The sequence below is a fragment of the Cornus florida genome, unplaced genomic scaffold, assembly GCF_030987335.1.
Source record: "Cornus florida cultivar Cherokee Brave unplaced genomic scaffold, ASM3098733v1 CherokeeBrave_3.0.0_Hap2_Chr02, whole genome shotgun sequence".
Taxonomy (NCBI): domain Eukaryota; kingdom Viridiplantae; phylum Streptophyta; class Magnoliopsida; order Cornales; family Cornaceae; genus Cornus; species Cornus florida.
The window spans coordinates 53,784,018-53,805,163 of NW_026775572.1; the positions used below are offsets into that span (position 1 = coordinate 53,784,018).

At 33.4% G+C, this 21,146-nt stretch overlaps 1 long non-coding RNA gene across 1 annotated transcript; it reads left to right on the forward strand.

The window, feature by feature from the left end:
* The first annotated feature begins 240 nt into the window (after positions 1-240).
* Positions 241-1,414, forward strand: LOC132295000 (uncharacterized). Its single transcript, XR_009478266.1, has 2 exons — positions 241-713; positions 1,128-1,414. It is a non-coding gene; the product is annotated as an uncharacterized LOC132295000 (long non-coding RNA).
* The last annotated feature ends 19,732 nt before the right edge of the window (positions 1,415-21,146 follow it).

Sequence of the window (21,146 nt, forward strand, 5' to 3'; positions counted from 1 at the left end):
GAACCTAAATATAAATGTATTTATGACACATGTAGTTAAACGCATATAAACGAGTTACACGGGTTGAACCCGTTAACCAAAACACAACACGATTAACTAAACTGGTTAATCGTGCCGACTCGTTTGCGACCCGAGCTAATCTAAGGTCAATCGTAGGGGTGGCAAAATTTGACACGACCGGTTAACACGACTCGAACACGATACGAGATAAATGTGTTTGGGTTTACTCTAATCGGGTTTGGGTCGTAAACGAGTTGATACGACTAACCCATTTAATTAATTGTGTCGTATTCGGATTGTAAGATTTAACCTGCGTAACCCATTTATACCCGTTTAACTAACCGTGTTATAATTGTATAATATGACCCGCATAACCCGTTAATCCATTTAGGCCCAATTTATAAGGATACTTAGGACATTTTATTTAAACACTAACAAAAGTCTGGCTCCTTTGTCGACTCAATTACTTTGCAGTTCCCAATTTTATGTTATTCGGAAGTTGCAGTTCTCAATTACCCATTCACGCTTAGCCTCTTCAGTCACACACAGTCACGCATACCCATACCTTAACCCTTCCGTCTCCCCTCCATCTCTCTATAAATCATAAATGGTTGAAGAAAGATCTATCTCCATCTCTTTATCTCAAAGCCTAGGCCGAAAGAAGAAGACAACCTTCAAACGACCTCCTCGCTGGAAATAGAAGCCACGCCGGAGTAAGTAATTTTCACCCCCTCTTCTTCATATTTGTCCCTCCATCATCATTTGTTCATACCTTCTTTTTTTTTTTTTTCTTTCAGATTCATGTAATAGAATTATAGATACCCTAATCCTAATTCCCTCTTTCAGCTTTACGTTTTTTTTTTTTTTTTTTTCTTCTTCTTCTTTTTTTGTTGCATAAAATAAGATTTCTGAAACTTAGAAGGAAAAAAAAAAAAAAAAACAAGTGAGAAAGCAATTTTGTGTGTGTTTGTCTGAATTAGGGATGGTAGCTCTTTAAAGCCTATGTCTGGTAAAGCCCACCCTTGCCCTCTATTTGTATTATATAAATCCTTTATTATCTGTCTTTGATTAGGTGTTGTTAACTTATTGTGTCTGATTTTTTTTTATTTTTCTTTTGCAATACTTAGATGGATTCTCAAAATGCTTAGATCAAACTTGGAAGTGATGGTGATGATGAATTGGAATTAATGGAAATTGAGGTGGATCAGCAGAATCAAAATGTGCGTTTTGCCACAACCAAAAAAGAAGCAAGCTGGGAAGCGCAAACGAAGACTCACATCATCAGTTAGGGTGTACTTTGATATACTTCCAATTGATGAAAAAAATAAGAAAAAATGCAAATGTAAAAAGTGTGGGGCTATGTATATTGAAGGACTTATTTTATTTGAAGGAGTTGAGTGTTACATTTTTAACACGCGGGATTTCTAAGTTTGTGTTTTCTTTCACGTGATTGTTACATGTGTAGCCACGTCCGAAATTGAGAGAGATTAGATTAAATGAATGGCCGACCATGTCGTGCAAGTAACCACCACCACATTATTTTAAGGGTCCAGAAGATGAGACTCATTACATACACTCCTTCCTTTGGTCGTGTTCACACTTTGCTCACCACATCTTAAAACAGCTCCTAATTGACATGCAATCAATTATCACTTTGACTGGTTCATATTTCAGGAAATATTAAATAAAAAATTACTAGTACTACGTATTAGAAAATATATCTAACCATGAGTTATTTATATGCTGTTTTTGGGATGGTTCAGTAATCTTAACTGTGTTCTGCGTATCAATCCGTGTAGTGTTATAGTTAACCACTCGTAAACTTAGCCAAAATAAGCCTAGATGATATCACTCAATTTTTCTGATTGAACTTCTAGGATTAGAAATAATGTATTTACATATCTATATGATTTGAGTCTTTGGATTTGTGAAACAGTGTAAAGAAGATGGGGATTTGAGTTAAAAAATTGAACAATTTCAAAGTATTATAATATGCTGAAGAGAAATAGTTGTATGTGCAACTTGGATAGGCAACTCGAGTTTTGTATGAATTGCGACAATCCTTTTTACAATTATTTAGGTTGAGTTTATTTAAACTTTTAAGATCTCAATTCTTTTCAGTTCTATTTTAAAAGAGGAGTCGGTCATTAAAGTCTAACCCAAACCTAATTTATGATATTATTCTTGATCAAATATTAGTAAGTTTTTTTTTTAAAAAAATCAGTAACTTGAGGTTGACAGCTTGAATCTATCAAATTAACTAGGTCTAATTTGAGTTGAAAAAAATGATCTTAAACTTCCACACTCAGACAATGTGGAATCATGTATCCATAGCCTGCTGACCCTGTCGATCAGTGTCTCGGCTGCTCATAAGGTTGTCATAATCCACCCTCCTAAGAAGCCCGGCATCCCTGCTGACAAATTTCTTCCGGCTAGATCAAGCTTTGATACCACTCTATCACATAGTATAATATTGTATGCATTGGATCCTAACCTACATAGTTTTGTTCTTGGATTTTACTCTCAAAAGGCTTCAATACCATTTTGAGATAGCACTAGCACATATAAGTACTTCCCTTTTTTCACACCAGGCATTGCGGGATCGTGCACCTGTAACCTGTCAGCAATGACAGATCTACCCCCATTGATTTTTTTTTTTATAGTAATCTACCCTTATAATTTGTTCATTTTCAGTAATATACCTATGAAATATTACATTTTCACCCTCTAAAATTACTAAAAAAAATGCACTATTGCCCTCCGAAATTCATTTTTGCCCCCCACACCTTGCATCATGGCTTCGTCCCTGCCTGCCAGTGTTTCGCACCCACGCCCATGCATACCCCACCCATAAAGTCACCACAATAATTACACTTACCTTTGCTATAAATTGCCTAAATAACAGAGAACTCTCTTATGGTTTCAAAATTAACATTGAAGTCCCGTGTCAATGTTGTTTTAAAATGACTATGATACCCATTGTATTTTTATTAGTTCAACATATAGACAAAATAACATTTTCAAGCTTTCTAAGGACATTATCGAGTTTTAAGTAAATTTTAAATATGACATGGCAAGAGTAACCTGCACGAGTTAGTATTTGAAATTAGAGGAAAGCTCATCTTATTTAGACAATCTATAAAAAGAAGTGTAATTATTCCAAATTTAAAAAGTTAGAAACTTCGAACAATTTGACTTCTTGCAGCCAAAAATTATCTAGTCTTTACATGGACCATGATTTGACTGGGTAGGCTGCTGCAAATTGCAAAATTTTGCGTTTCTATCACATGAACTTTCCTTTGCACCTTTCAGATGTCAAAATAAAATTTTGTGGCACTTTCCAGGAAGTGTAAAAAGTCAAGAATGACACAAACTCACTATTCCAGTAATAGCACCTAGATTCTAGGTATCAAACCAAAATGTGCACTCTTTTTTCTCTTTGGAGTTGACAAGTCAAAGGAATCGGCTTGCTTAGTCAAAAATCCCACATTATAAATACATCTCTGCATGGACTCTTCTTATCCTATATTCCACCATTTCCATTCATCCCTCCAACTCTCTCTCTACAATCTCATATATATATATATATATATACATACCAGTCTTAGCATCGATATGATCATGGCGATTGAAAGCTTTTTAGGGGACATGTTGTTGAAGGTGGGCTTATTTGTTGTGGTTCAAGCTCTTGTTTATGTCATCCTCTCAAAGTCATCCGATGTCTTCTCCAAGAACCGGAGATCTCTCAGCTTCAAACCAGCTCGCTCTGTTAGCGTCCGCCGGATGATCGCCGCTCTTGCTGACATGCCGGCCGGTGGCGAGCCGTCGCCTACTTACAAAAACATGAAGTCGCCAACAAGACAAGATTCTACTGCCCATGAGCACACATCTTAAGTCTTTTTTCTATTGGGGTTATTCATTTATTTATTTATTATTATTAGTATTTATATTTTAAGCAGTAGTTGAGTGATGATTCTTATATGAGTGTGGATTTGAATTTCAGATGACCTTTTGTATTTTTGGTTGTAGATCATATATATGATACGTGTATATATAGATTCAATATACTTTGCTATAACGATTGTGGTTGTTTTGAAAGACTTATACTGGGTGCTGTTATGCATAGTTGTATTAGCTAGAGGTACTTCTATAGTTATACTCTCAATATTGATGTTTGTGTAAGTTTTGAGCTCACCTTTTATTCGGTGGAAAAGAAATGGGATTATTGTAATAATTTTTTTATAAAATATGTGGACCAGCAAGCTGAACATAGTTATTATATTTTAATTTGCAAAATTGGAATTGGTTGGATTTGTTGAAGCTATGAAGAGTAGTAGTCCTTTGTCCTTCCTTCGCATGTAGCAAAAATTGGATTGGTTTGTTCTATCTAATGGTCAATAATGGATTGGTTTATTTCTGCCTAATAGTCGTCCGTTCTTCCTTATGATCCCAATTAAGTGTATTTTGAGATGCATTTTTCAAAACGGAGAGTTATTATAACTACAATAAAAAAAAGTATTTTTTTCCTAGAGTAAAGTGTCCAAACACTCCTAAAGTATATACCGTATAATACTTTCATTCCTTATTTTTTAAAAAATATGCTATAAATCTTTTTATTTTAAAAAAATTGAGTAGAAACATCCTTCAAATTACTTTTTGTGAAAATCTAATATAAAATAATGTTGTAATGTCTGTTTTACCCTTTTACTATTTTGAAAATGCCCTCATAAATTTGAAAGTTCTAATATATATATATATATATATTATTCTCACAGTTGTGAGATTACAATATATCATACCAAATGAAAACCTCGGTTATTTCTATAATTATAAAAAAGAAAAAAAATAATTCCTAATTAAAATCTAATATAGTTATCATTTTTCATTAAATACATAATTAAAAAATTAAATTAAAAATATTTATTCATTATATATATATATACACTCCTTCCTTTGGTCTGGTTGGATTTGTGAAACAGTGTTAAGAAGATGGGGATTTGAGTTGAAAATTTGAACAATTTCAAAGTATTATAATATAATGGAGAGAAATAGTTTGTATGTGCAACTTGGATAGGCAACCCGAGTTTTGTATGAATTGCGACAATTCTTTTTACTATTATCTAGGTCTAATTTGAGTTGAAAAAAATGAGCTTGTAATTCCAAACTCAGACAATGTGGGATCATGCATCCATAGCCTGCTGATTCCGTCAGTGTCTTGCCCGCTCATAAGGTTGTTACAATTCACCCCCCTAAGAAGCTCGGCATCTCTGTCGACAGTGTACTTTTGGCTGGATCTGGCTCTGATACCACTTTACCATATAGTATAATATTATATGCATTGGATCCTAACTTGCATGGTTTTGTTCTTGGATTTTACACCAAAAGACTTCAATACCATTTTGAAACGGTACTAGCACATATAAGTACTTCTCCTTTTTCACACCAGGCATTGTGGGATCGTGCACCTATAACCTGCTAGCGCCTCGTACCCGCGCCCATGCATACCCACCCATAAGGTTGCCACAATAATCACAATTACATTTGCTATATAAATTGGCTAAATAATATAGAACTCTCATATGGTTTCAAATTAACACTGAAGTCTGTGTCAATGTTGTTCATTTTGACCTGAGTGCGTAAAATGACTATGATACCCATTGTACTTTTATTAGTTCAACATATATACAAAATAACATTTTCAAACTTTCTAAGGGCAATCTCGGATTTTAACTAAAATTTAAACATGGCATCAACTTACGGGAGTGACTTGAACCATAAAGTTGGTTAGTGTTATATTTGAAACTAAAGAGAAAATTATGTTATTTAAGGCAATTTAGGAGGTTAAGTGTAATTATTACAAATTTAAAAAGTTAGAAACTTCCAAGAATTTGACTTCTTGCAGCCAAAAAAATTATCTAGTCTTTACATGGACCATGATTCGAATGGGTAGGCTGCTGCAAATTGCAAAATTATGAGTTTCAAGCACATGAACATTCCTTAATTTGCACCTTTCAGATGTCAAAAGATAAATTTGTGGCACTTTCCAGAAAGTGTAAAAAGTCAAGAATGACCCAAACTCACTCTTCTAGTAACATCCACATAATTTCTACGTATCAAACCAATATGTGCATTCTTTTTTCTATTTGGAATTGACAAGTCAAAGGGATCGGCATGCTTGGTCAAAAATCCCACATTATAAATACATCTCTGCATGGACTCTTCTTATCTTATATTCCACCATTTCCATTCATCCCTCCAACTTTCTCTCTCAGAATTCTCTCTCTGCAATCTCATATATATACTTAGCAGTCTTAGCATCGATATGATCATGGCGATTGAAAGCTTTTTAGGAGACATGTTGTTGAAGGTGGGCTTATTTGTTGTGGTTCAAGCTCTTGTTTATGTCATCCTCTCAAAGTCATCTAATGTCTTCTCCAAGAACCAGAGATCTCTCAGCTTCAAACCAGCTCGCTCCATTAGCATCTGCCGGATGATTGCCGCTCTTGCTGACATGCCGGCCGGTGGCGAGCCGTCGCCTACTTACAAGAACATGAAGTCACAAACCAGACAAGATGCTACTGCCGCCCATGAGCACGCATCTTAACTCTTTTTTCTATTGGGGTCATCAGTCATGGTTTATTCATTCATTTAATATTAGTATTTATATTTTAAGCAGTAGTTGAGTGATGATTCTTATATGAGTGTGAATTTATATATTTTAGGTAATATTTTGTATTTTTTATTTTTAGATCATACGATATGTGTAAATAGTTCAATATGCTTTGTTACAAAGACTTGCACTCGGTGCTGTGTTATGGTTAGTTGTACTAGATGCTTCTATAATTATACCTTACTTTGAGTTTGAACAAAATCAATAGTACAAAATATTCTCATATTGATCTTTGTCTAAGTTTTGAGCTCAACTTTTATTAGGTGGAAAAGAAATGGGATTATCTATCTACCTGTAATAATTTTTTTTATAAAATATGTGGACTGAAAATAGTTATTATATTTTAATTTGCAAAATTGGAATTGGTTGGATTTGTTGAAGCTATGAAGAGTAGTAGTCCTTTGTCCTTCCTTCTGATGTAGCAAAAATTGGATTGGTTTGTTCTATCTAATGGTCAAAATTGGATTGGTTTATTTCTGCCTAATAGTCGTCCGTTCTTCCTTATGATCCCAATTAAGTGTATTTTCAGATGCATTTTTCAAAAATGGAGAGTTGTGTAACTACAACAAAAATAAGTATTTTTTTCGAGAGTAAAGTGTCAAAAACACTCCTAAAGCATATACCGTATAATATTTTTATTATAATGGCTTGTATGTTGGAATACTATACCTTATGTATACATGTTAATTTTGTATACTTTTAGCTTCTGTATACATGTTACTTTCATTATTTTTAGCTTCTGTATACATGTTAATTTTGTATAGTTTTAGCTTCTGTATGCATGTTACTTTTGCATTGTTTTAGCTTCTATATAAAGTTCCTCCTACAAAAATGTTAAGTCATTTGTCGAACTATGTTGCCTTGATACTTTACACATTACTAATGGGTAGTGAGTAATTTTTATTTACACACACACATGAGTAGTCATATATTTGATATTGTTAAAAATGTACCCACACACATAGTGTCATACATTAGTGAAAAGTATATTCGTACTAAAAGTTATACTAAAATCTAACTTCAAATTAAAATGATCAATTAGATGGATGTGAATCATGAGAATATGGTGCCAGTAGATGTAAACGACCTTACAAACATTACCGAAGATGGAAAAGTAGTGTGGGATGACTCTCATATTGAAAATTTCATTATCCTTACGGATGAAGAAGTGAGGCTTAGTAATCGTACTTCTGGAACTTTTAACACTATTGGTTGGAAGAATTTAGTAGGAGGCATGAGGCTTCAAACAGGGAAGAACTTTACAAATAACCAACTTAGGAATAAATTCAACTAGTTGAGGGCAGACTACAAAGACTTTGCGAAACTGTTATCAGAAACAAGTGTTGGATGCAATGCTGAGACAGGCATGGTTATACTTGAACCTGAAAGATGGGATATGTTGATAAAGGTTAATAGTGAAACTTAATTTATCTGTTATATACAAATGTAAGCTTTACTTCATATTAATAATAGGATAATAATTTGTAGGTGAATAGGGATGCAAAAAAGTTTCGAAAGGAGGGATGTAAGCATTTTGACAAGATGACCACAAGCTATGGAGACACGTATGCTACAGGTGCGCTGGTGCATCCTTCCACTAGACCACCCACTATCAACCAAATCCCCCCACACCATACAGCCACATATAGTAGCCTTGAAAATAATAATTTCGTAGAGGTGGACGATCATGAGATTAGTCCCTCGTCTCAACCTCATGGTAAGAAATCAAAGAAAGATAGTCTTGCCACCATAATGAGCAATGTTATGGCAAGTATGACTGACAATGGTAACATGAGAGCTGAACAAATTGAAAGGACCATAAAAGAAGTTTCATCATCTAATATGCTAGCATCTCGTGACAAATGTGAGGTTGAAGTAACTTCTCTAACAAAAAAAATAAGGCAAAAGATGAATATGACTTATGCTGTAAGATTTTGAATCAATTGGAGGGCATTGATGTTATGCAATATGGTAAGGTCATCAACATGCTGTAAGATTATTTATTTAATTGTGGCCCACATGATTTGGACATGTGACATATTACTTGGTGGCTAAGTAAATAGATATCAATTAATTATTCTTGGTCAACTTATAATTACCTTTTTGGTAATTACTTATTGGAGAAGTGTTTTCCTTCTAATTCCTTACTTTAATGGAAAGTAGAATTATGTTACTAAAAGGAAAACTGGTCCTCTCTCTGCCTTTAAAAAAGTGCATATGCTCCATCAATTATGTATAATTATTGAGACAACACGTAAAAGGTTATTGTGCGCAAAATGGCAAGAGAGAGAAACTAGTTTTCATCTTTGTCTGTTGATCAGAGTTGCAGATTGGTTCATGGTTAAAGGACCTGGACATTAGATTTAATCTCAACAAGGTTTGATATCATAAATCGAGGTATGTATATCTAACTATATTTATTTATGCGTTATAAGGATGTGAAATTAATTGAAGTTCTAAGATATAGGGTTTTATGATAATTTGTGATTAAAGTCTAACACAAATTAATTAGGGTTCTTACATGTGGTATCAGAGCCCGTAGTTTTGGAACTCATTATTTTTCCATTATACTTGCATAAATAATATGTTTAAGTTTAAATTAAAATTTTAATTTATTATAGACGAATCTGTTTAATGCAATTTGTTTAAATCTGTTTAATGCAATCAGTTTGTCTCTTGACTATTGTTTCATAAAGTAATCAATATCTCTTACTTAGATTTGTTGACTTATTATAATATGCCTTGATTTCTGAACCTTATTGTTTTGTTGATGGTTATATGAACATAATGAGAATGGTGTAACAAAGCTGCTATGATTTCGTGCATATGATGACAGAAGTTGAAGTTGTATAGTTAATGTATATATTTCGTGCATATGATGACAGAAGTTGAAGTTGTATAGTTAATGTATATATTATATATATTTGTTGAAAGTTTGAAAAGAGACAAAAACAACTTAAAGTTTGACAAAGGAATCTGGGTTTTTTTTTTTTAAAAAAAAAAAAAAAAAAAAAAAAAAAAACGAAACTTGGTGTTTGTTGATGTTGATGGCTATATATTTATATAAATATATAACTTAAATATATATAAGCATAATGAGACAAAAAACAAGTCAAAAAGAGATTGTTTTTTAGGCTGTATTCTTATTTTGTGCACAATCTTTTTACAGAATGAAAATTTTGATTGTTTTTCCGCTGCGCAAATCAAGATTCTCAAAAATAATGATGTCATATTTGTTTTGTACATAATTAAATATATGCTTATTAATATACATTACAGTACATGTATCCATAAAATTTTAAGACACTCACTAGTAGTTTAATTAATTATTTTGGTAAATTATGTGTGCATAATATGGTGAGTAATTTAATATTAAATTTATCACTAGGTAATTTAATATTCATATTATAGAAAGGTTGGTAGCTACCAAAATGGCCTAACCATAAAGGTTAATGGATATTAATTTTAGTGGTAGACATAATTGCAATATTTCATGAATAATGATGCTTATAATTTTTTGTAATATTCATGAATATTGGGTTTATTCAATTATTAGAAATAATTCCTAAAAGGGAATTAATTTTCAAGTGATTAAATAAATATTAAGGGGTTGTATGTAATTTTTAATTGGGTAGATATAGGATATCCAAAGGTAACTTATCTATTTAATTAATTAGTGCATCACCAATGAAGATATATATATCAATAAATACATCTAAACATTATTTTTTTTTTGTATTTTATGGTTACTACCCAAAGGGGTACCATAGTTGTACAATGTATTTATTTATTTTTATATGTGTTGTTATCTCAAAGTATTAATGTTATGAGCATTTACCTTATTATGATTATTTTATTGCAGTATCTCTTCCTGTTTCTGTGAATTCGCATGTTTCATCTGTTCCAATTCTCAATGAGACTAACTTCTCAGAATGGAATGAACAAGTTCAGTTCAATTTAGGAGTGCTAGATCTTGATTTAGCATTTCAAATTGAGAAACCTACTGCTATTACTGGTGAAAGCAGTGAGGAAGAAAAGTCTCTCCATAAAGTTTGGGAGAAATCGAATAGATTGAGTATTATGTTTATGCGAATGACAATTGCAAACAATATCAAAACAATTCTTCCCTAAACTGACAATGCTAAGGAATATTTGAAAAATATTGAAGAACGTTTCCGTACTGCAGATAAGTCTCTTGCAGGGAAATTAATGGCTGACCTCACTACTATGCATTTTGATGGTACTCGTAGTATGCATGAGCATGTTCTTGACATGACTAATCTTGTTGCGAAATTAAAAACTTTAGGGATGAATGTGGATGAGACTTTTCTCATTCAATTTATTCTCAATTCCTTACCTACTCAGTATGGGCCATTTTAAATTCACTATAACACTATTAAGGATAAGTGGAATGTGAATGAATTGGCCAGTATGTTAGTTCAAGAGGAAAGAAGGGTTAAGCAACAAGATAATCATAATGTTCATCTCATGACTCAAGAAGCTAGAAAGAAATTTGGGAAAAGGCCTGGAAAAGGCATTAAGCGAGCAACACCCCAAATAAAGGATTCTGATCAAGCTACTCAAAAGAAGGAACGCAAGAATGATAAGTGTCATTTTTGTAACAAATCTGGACACTTTTCAGAAAGATTGAATGAAACGTAAAGAATGGTTCGAAAAGAAAGGTAAGTCTTTGGCTTTTGTATGTTTTGAATCAAACTTATTTGAAGTTCCTTCTAATACTTGGTGGGTTAATTCAGGCTCTAATGTTCATATTTTCAATACGATGCAGGGATTCCTTTCAACCCAAACCACAAATCCAAATGATGATTTCTTGTTCACAGGGAATAGGGAGAAAATTCCAGTTAAAGCCATTGGGACATTTCGTTTAGTTTTAGATAGTGGATTTCATTTAGATTTGTTTAAAACTCTTTATGTTCCTTCAATTTCCCGTAATTTGATTTCTTTGTCCAAACTTGATGTTGATGATTTTTCATTTAAATTTGGTAATGGATGTTTTAGTTTGTTCAAAAAATCCCAATTTGTAGGTTCTGGTATTCTTGTTGATGGTTTATACAAGATAAAGCTTGATAATTTATTTTCTGAAACCCTTTTGACCTTGCATCATAATGTTGGAACCAAACGTAGCTCAATTAATGAAAATTCATCTTTCTTGTGGCATAAAATATTGGGTTATATATCCAGTGAAAGGTTAAAAAGATTAGTAAAAGATGGAATTATTTAGAATCTAGATTTTACTGATTTTATTGTGTGTGTGGATTGTATTAAAGGTAAACAAACCAAACACACAAAGAAAGGAGCCACAAGGAGTATAAAGCTTCTTGAAATTATTCATACAGACATTTGTGGACCTTTTAATGTTCCATCTTTTGGTGGAGAAAAATATTTTATCACCTTTATAGATGATTTTTCACGTTATGAATATATCTATTTGTTGCATGATAAATCTCAAGCAGTGAATACTCTTGAAATATACTTAAATGAGGTTGAAAGGTAACTAGATAAAAAAGTGAAAATAGTAAGGTCAGATAAAGGTGGTGAATATTATGGCAAGTATGATGAAACGGGTCAATGCCCTGGACCATTTGCTAAACTCCTTGAAAAGCGTGGCATTTGTGCTCAATACACTATGCCAGGCACACCACAGTAGAATGGTGTAGCTGAAAGGCGTAATCGTACTTTTATGGAAATGGTTAGGAGTATGTTAAGTAATTCCTCGTTACCCATATCATTGTGGATGTATGCTCTTAGAGCTGCTATGTATGTATTAAACAGGGTTCCTAGCAAGGCAGTTCCAAAAACTCCATTTGAACTGTGGACAGGAAGGAAACCTAGTTTAAGGCACCTGCATGTTTGGGGTTGCCTAGCGGAAGTTAGGATTTATAATCCATATGAAAAGAAATTGGATTTTAGAACAGTTAGTGGGTACTTTATTGGTTACCCAGAAAAATCCAAAGGGTATAGGTTTTACTGTCCTACACATAGTACAAGAATTGTTGAAACCGATAATGCCAGATTCATTGAGGATGGTGAAATCAGTGGGAGTAATAAAAATGAGAATGTGATCATTCAAGAAGTTAGGGTACAAATCCCTTTACTCACAACTTCTAAAGAAATAATTGTTTCTCCAGTTGTTGAACTGCATAACAGCGAAGAACAATTAAATGATCAACAACTCCATAATGAAACTATCACCAATGAAGTTATAGAAGAACCACAAGGAATAACATTAAGACGGTCTCAAAGAGAAAAGAGACCTGCTATTCCGGATGATTATGTGGTATATCTACATGAATCTAATTTTGATATAGGGATATGTAAGGATCCGGTTACATATTCACAAGCCATTAATAGTAATAATTCTATTAATTGGATTAATGCCATGAATGAGGAGTTGAAGTCAATGGAACAAAATAAAGTTTGGGAACTCATTGAATTGCCTGAAGGATTTAAACAAGTCGGGTGTAAATGGGTCTTTAAGACCAAACGCGACTCTAATGGCAATATTGAACGATATAAAGCCAGACTTGTAGCTAAGGGCTTCACTCAGATAGGAGGCATTGATTATAAAGAAACCTTCTCTCCTGTATCTAAGAAGGATTCCTTTAGAATTATCATGGCGTTTGTAACTCATTATGATTTAGAGTTACATCAAATGGATGTGAAAACAGCTTTTTTAAATGGGAATTTAGAGGAAGAAGTCTATATGGATCAACTAGAAGGCTTCAGATTAGAGGGTAAAGAACGCATGGTCTGTAAACTTAAGAAGTCAATATATGGACTTAAACAAGCTTCCCGACAATGGTATATTAAGTTTAATGATACTATTACTTCTTTTGGTTTTAAAAAAAATACTGTTGATCGTGTATATACCAGAAGATTAGTGGGAGCAAGTTTATATTTCTGATTCTATATGTTGATGATATTTTGCTTGTTAGTAGTGATCTTGGTTTATTGCATGAAACTAAAAATTATCTCTCTAAGAATTTTAAGATGAAAGATATGGGTGAGGCATCCTACGTGATAGGAATAGAAATATTCCGTGATAGGTCACGTGGATTGTTAAGATTGTCTCAAAAAACATATATTGAGATAATTCTAGAGAGATTTGGTATGGAACATTGTTTAGCTAGTATTGTTCCAATACAGAACGGGGATAAATTTAGTTTGATGCAATGCCTAAAAAATGAATTAGAACATAAAGAAATGCAAAATATTCCTTTTGCATCTATTATGGGAAGTTTGATATATGTACAGGTTTGCACTCGTCCAGATATTGGTTTTGCAGTTGGAATACTAGGCAAATACCAAAGCAATCCAGGAATGCATCACTGGAAAGTTACAAAGAAAGTTATGAGATACTTACAAGGAACAAAGAATTATACGCTCACATTTAGAAAGACTGGTGAGTTAGAGATTATTGGTTATTCAGACTCAGACTTTGCTGGATGTGTGGATAGTAGAAGATCCACTTTTGGTTATTTGTTCCTTTTAGCTGGAGGGGCACTATCATGGAAAAGCGCAAAACAGTCTATTATTGCTTCATCAACTATGGAGGCTGAATTTGTAGCATACTTTAAGGCTACAAATCATGGTTTGTGGTTGCGGAACTTTATTTCGGGATTTGGTGTTATGGATTCAATTTCTAGACCGCTGAAAATTTATTGTGATAACACCGCAGCTGTCTTCTTTACTAAAAACGATAAGTATTTCAATAGCGTTAAGCATATGGAGCTGAAATATCTTACCGTTAAAGAAGAAGTTCAGAAACAACGAGTGTCTTTTGAAAATATAAGCACACAGCTTATGGTTGCAGATCCATTGACAAAAGGATTACCACCAAAGACATTCATAGGGTATGTTGAAAGAATGGGTCTTGAATGTAATCAAAGTTAATTATTATTTTTGTTGTGGATTGCTTAACAATGCTTATATATATTTGACATTTTGAGCTCATTAAAATGTATTTTTGATATTTCCTGTTAATTTATGTATGTACATGCATGTATTACTTTAAATGATGAAAACAGGAATAGTCTTAGAAAAAATATTATAGCTAAACCTTTATTGATGCTTCTCACTTATAGACTATGTTAAATAGGTTACTAGTGTTGTGGTACATGGAAGGGATTGTGTCATTTAGGGACATACAACCGCCATGACTCACATTGGTAGTTTTTTTACCATGGTATTTATGATGACCATATTAATATCTTAATTTGATTTATAGTGCACACTAATGACTATTTTACTAAACCACTACAGAAGTTATCATATGTGCCAAGTGGGAGAATGTAAGATTATTTATTTAATTGTGGCCCACATGATTTGAACATGTGACATATTACTTGGTGGCTAAGTAAATAGATATCAATTAATTATTCTTGGTCAACTTATAATTACCTTTTTAGCAATTACTTATTGGAGAAGTGTTTTCCTTCTAATTCATTACTTCGATGGAAAGTAGAATTATGTTACTAAAAGGAAAACTGGTTCTCTCTCTGCCTTTATAAAAGTGCATATGCTCCATCAATTATGTATAATTATTGAGACAACACGTAAAAAGTTATTGTGTGCAAAAGGGCAAGAGAGAGAAACCAGTTTCCGCCTTTGTCTGTTGATCAGAGTTGCAGATTAGTTCGTGGTTAAATGATCTGGACATTGGATTTAATCTCAACAAGGTTTGATATCATGAATCGAGGTATGTATATCTAACTATATTTATTTATGCGTTATAAGGATGTGAAATTGATTGAAGTTCTAAGATCTAGGGTTTTATGATAATTTGTGATTAAAGTCTAACACAAATTAATTAGGGTTCTTACACATGCTACATAGTGATGAAATGTGGAGGAATTTATTTTTGAATAACCTTCCTGATGAGAGGAAGGTTGGTTGGATCATGAATCTTTGATTTCTTGCTACTTTTTAATGTGTTATCTAGTTTTCTTATGACTTTGAATAACTGTACTATTAACTATACTTTGTTTGGTGTGTTGCTTTTATTTCTTATCTGTTTTTCTTGTCACTTTGGATGATTGTACTATTAAGTGCCCTATTTTTTATTTTTCTTGGGATGACTCATTAACTATACTTTGTTTTGTAATGACCTGGTCATTTTCATTCCTTTCTCTTTTCAGATTTTCACGGATATTTTTTTCCGTTGATCTTTTCCTTTCCGAGTTCAGTTCCTTGTCGCTTAGTGTCGTCTCGAGTGCTCTGGAGTGATTTCCGAGACTATTTTCTTTGGAATGACAACTTTCTTTGAGGATCGAGTCATTTCCATATTTTTCGTTTTTCAACACTATTCACTTTTTGTCCTTTTCCCTATTTTGTCTTTTCCCCGTTTGTCACTTTGTTGGCATAACCACACTTCTTGCGTTCAGAGTTGGGTTTTGACTTCATGTATCTTCATCTTGAGTGGTTTCCATGAAATACGTATCTTTACTTTTGCAAGAAAGTACTCCGGTTACTCCCAGTGTCCATAGGGGCATGGATGTAAAGTTCTTTGGGAACTTTTTCTTTTCTTGGGGTGTTTTTCGTAAATATCTTTTTGAAAATATTTTATTTTAGGGGTTTTTAAGAAAATATTTTGGGAAGATATTTTCATTCTGGGGCATTAGTATAGTTTTTACTTTTTGGAGGGGCTATTGTACAATTAACGAAAGTTATTGCTAAATGTCTTGTTTTGAGCCTGGATCCTCGTACATGATTCATTTTCACTTTTCGTCGAGTCGTGTACTCTTGGAATTTCCTCCTGGTCGATGTTTTTCAGTTTCAGGGTTACTGCCCCCAGTTAGTGCCAAACTTGTTTGGGGCATAACTTTCTGCTCGAGACTTGGTTTTCGACGCCGTTTCTTCCGTTGTTCATATTTTCTCATTTTGAATCTTTTTTATTCACAGAGTTTTGCCTTTTGAGCGCGTCTGCCCGAATTTGACTTTTTCGGACCCGGCAAGGTCCTTTCGGGACACTTTTAGGGTTTTTCTATAAATATGAGCACTTAAGAGAAAAAATCAAATATCTCTCTTTCTCTCCTCTCTTCTGGCCGGAATCCATGGCAGCCATGGCTGCCATCTTCTCTCTCCTCTTTTGGTCCACTTTTCCTTGATAGAAAGTCTTCGGCCTTAACGTTTATTGTTCCCCTCGACGTGCTCTACCATTCCCCCTTATTAGAATTCAGTTTTGGCCATTTCTTGAGTTCGAATATGAAGTCAAATTGTGATTTTGAGGAGGCTTCCATGGCGGTTATGTTCACGGTGTTGTCCCCGACAAAACCTAGAAGTTTCGTCCAATTCAGAGCACTTTCATTTTGGTGGGGATTTGAGATTTCATCTCAAATGGAGGTAGGGAATGTTTTAGGATTTTGTATGTGTTGTATTGAGTGTTTCTCATGATTATACAACTTATATGTATGCCTTGTATCAAATCTAGAAAGTTAGTAATAATTAATTCTTTGTATATGATTTAATTTTTATGATGATGTATAACTTGGATTCGAATTGTGGCATGCTAGGAAGAGTAGTTTTAATATGTTTGTTAAAATATATTAAATTGGGATTGTTTAAATAAGAATTGTACTTTTTCTTTAATATTTATCTTTTGTGAAAGATTAATTCCCATGGCCGTACCTTGCATGAAATTGATATGTGATATGCTTTTAAGTTAAGTCTTGGTATGTTCTTTAACATACTTTAATTTGAGAGTATTTGGATAAGTATGAAAATCTAGATATTTTAATTAAAAGAGTTAATTAAAATCTATTTAGTGGTTCCATTGGCTTAATTAAGTTTTTAACTTGATAATTGTGATGACTAGGACTTGTGTACTAGCATATATTAGTTTGGGACCATTTAGAGTTGATTTGGAAATTAGAGATTTAATTATCATGATTTAATTAAATTTTATCTCATTGTTCCATGGATTTTAAATGTGTTGTAGAAGTTGTTTCTATATTTAAATTATGGATTTGGACTTGTCGTGAAGTTACTTGGTTATGTTTTAAGCATTGAGTACATTGTTGTTAAATTTATATTCATGAGAACTTGTTTCCAATATTGAATATATGATTGACTTGTGTAATGAATTGTACACTTTGTGTTGACATTATGTATGTCATTTTAGAATTGAAATTCTAAGGTATGGATTGTATGGTTTCAACCTACTTGTGCATGGAAGGTGGTTTTCGTGCATTATATAAATTACGTATAAGTTGTGAACTTATTTGATTATTTTGGAGTCTTGGGACATTGTTACTGTGATATGGCTAAAGTTTGGCTTTAGTGCGGGATGTATGAGTTCTCCCCAATTGAGATAGTGCGCACTAGAGTGGTCTTCCCAACGGGTTAATGCCCGAAATAACCATTTTGTTCTCGGCGAAAATTCGAGACATGATGTCCAAGTCCTCCACTATTTGTTTTCGCATTCAATTCCAAGTTGACAATCATGTTTAATTGTGACTTGTGATTTTGGCTATTGACGATTTGATGTTGTTAAGTACATCCTTACTAAATTGTTATATTTAGTTGTTTTCACACTTTTAGATTTCAAGTTGATAACTTTGAGAATCTATATCTAGTTGCTTTGTATAGCATGCTTCTATGTTGGTTAAATTGCATAGATGTTGTGATTGCGATTTATTGTTCAAATGTGACTTAGGAATGATCCTATAGATTTATTTGGAACATAAATGTTAGGTGGCATGACCCACTTTGGTTATTCTAGCATTTTAGATTTCAAGTTGATAACCTTGAGAATCTCTATTTTGTTGCTTTGTGTAAGCATGCTACTATGTTGTTGGAATTGCATGAATGATGTGATGTATGCTAGAACTGATCTAGGGTAGCTTAGGATGCTCCCTGAGTCTCACCTTGACATAGACGTTAGATGGCATGAGCCCTTTAGCATGTTTCACCTTAAGCTGATAAACTTGTAAAACGTTAGGTCGATGCATGCTCATTTCCTACGAGTAGCTTTATGTTACTCACCCACGTAATGAGGACATTTTTCAGGTACAGGATTCAAGATATGGAGATTGGCATTTATCATTAATGGTTTAGAGATTTGAAGTTTCTTTTAAAGCAATCTTGTTCACATGCAAGTGTTAGCATGTTTAAGTTTTACATTTGATGTTGTAACACTTAGTTAGGTTCAATATGCTAATTTTGTCTTATTGTGTGTAAAGTGTACTTAAGTATGTTATTTGGAACCTATTTGATATGTATGATTTGTGGCCAAGGGTCACCAACTTTAAAGATTTAAGTGTATGCATTTAAGTTTCAAGTTTTGTTTTGAAATGTATTCTTTTCTAACTTTGAAGTTTGGCATGTGAATTTGAGTAAATGATATGTAATGAGGTCATATGCCATTGTAACACATTTCAATATGAGCATGCTTACGTGGCTTAAAAACATGTTTTTGGTTCATATTCATGTTGGGGTTTGAGACTTGGGTGAAGTCTCAACAATTCTTGATCATAGCAGGCCTTAGAGCAGCTTTTTGAGTTCTTTCGGTCGTCTGAAACTTCATTTTGGTCGACCGATGGCCTTTGGATTATATTTGAGCATCAAAAACCTTATTTCCAGTAGCCATTTCTACTGTTCAGGGCCATTTCGGTCGACCGATGGCTTATTTCGGTCAACCGATGGTTCATTTTGGTCTACCGAAGTAACCACACCTCAAAAACATGTTTTTAGCACACATTTTGTTTATTTTGGTCGTCCGATGGCTCATTTCGGTCAACCGAAATAGGTAGATCCCGAGAACAGTTTCAGTTCAGTTTCAGCACTGTTCTTCCGACTTTGAATGGTCATAACTCCTTCGTTTTAAATCCAAATGGGGTGATTCTTGAGCCTAAATTCATGAATTTTGAGTCAACTTTCCAATGGTACCAATGCCATTCTCAGATTATAATCACAGTGGGATTTATTCATGTTTTAGTGAGAGGGTGTCAGTTTTTGCTTAAACTGGAAAGGGCATTTTGTGGGATTCTTGTCCAATGTTCTTAGAATCTCTTGAAATGTTGTGAAATGAATAAATTAGGTTATTTTCACCTTGTTTGACTTGTTTAGAGTCAAATTTCTTCTTTTAATTGTGAGTTAACCATTTTGCCCCTTGGTTCACGGATTTTAGCTATTTTGACCTTTGTTTCCGCTTTCGTCCTCTTTGAGCTTCGTAGCTTCATGGAAGGTCATATTGGTGTCTTAGAGATGGTTTATATCTCTAAAGACTTTGGTTTCATCTTTTGCTTCCACATTTTGGATCCATTACCGGGTCAACTTTTGATTCATCATTAACGCACCGGGTTAAAAAACTTGGGCCGTCACAGTTTGGTATGTTGCTTTTATTTCTTATTTGCTTTTCTTAGTATATTAATATATTTTTTATTATTTCTTATCTGCTTTTCGTATCACCATTTCTTATATATTTTATTATACAAATGGATATTAGGACAATTATAGAGTTGTATGATGATGATGATGATGACGAGAATGAATCTATCATTATAATGGCGTGTATGTTGGAATACTATAGGAAACATTTTCAAAAGCAGTGTTATAGGGATTCAAGTTTAAAAGGGAGAGAATATATATTGGATATGTTGAATGGGCATGAAAGTAGATGTTATGAAAACTTTAGGATGTCCACCCCTGTTTTTGTTAAGTTGTGTGGTGAGCTTAGGTTATTAGGTTTGAAAGATTCTAAATGTGTAAGAGTGTTTGAACAAGTTGGCATCTTAATGCTTACTTTAGCTAGCTCATAATAAAAGAAATCGTGTGGCAGCAGAAAGATTTCAACACTCTACCCAAACAATTTTCAAGCACTTCCATTTTTTTTTTACCAATAAAATTCCAAACTTTTCGTGTACTTGGTAAGAGCTTTTACTTCCTTTTGTAGAGCCAAATTTATGAAGAACAAGATTTCTATATACTCTTCCCATGGACCTTGTGAGGAACATTGCTGGGATTTTATTCTTGATGGGATGGAATGATGGGATGAATTTACTTGCATGAGTTTGCTGGGATTTGCTTACTATTGTCATTCCTATATACTCTTCCCATGGACCTTATGAGGAAAATTAAGGTCAAGACCTTGTGATGCCTTGATGGGATGGAATTTGCTTGCTGCTGTGTAATGGGAGGTGCTTGGATTCTTGAGGTTTTCCTTGCAGGATGTCATGAGTAGTTGGTTTGGTTGTATTTCTTATTTTTTATTTTTTATTTTTTTTATTATTTTTTATTTTTTGCTTTTATATGGTTTAGCTTTTGCTTCCTGGTTTGCAGTTCTTCTTGTATAGCAAGGGGATACCCTTGATTGATGGCCTTGTATATCATTTTGTATAATTTTTTTGGACTTCTAGTATCAATACACTACACAGTTGTTTATTAATTGACTGAGATTGTGCAAAACATTGCTATTGTTTATGTCATTTGGCGTTATATAATCAATATTTTATTCAAT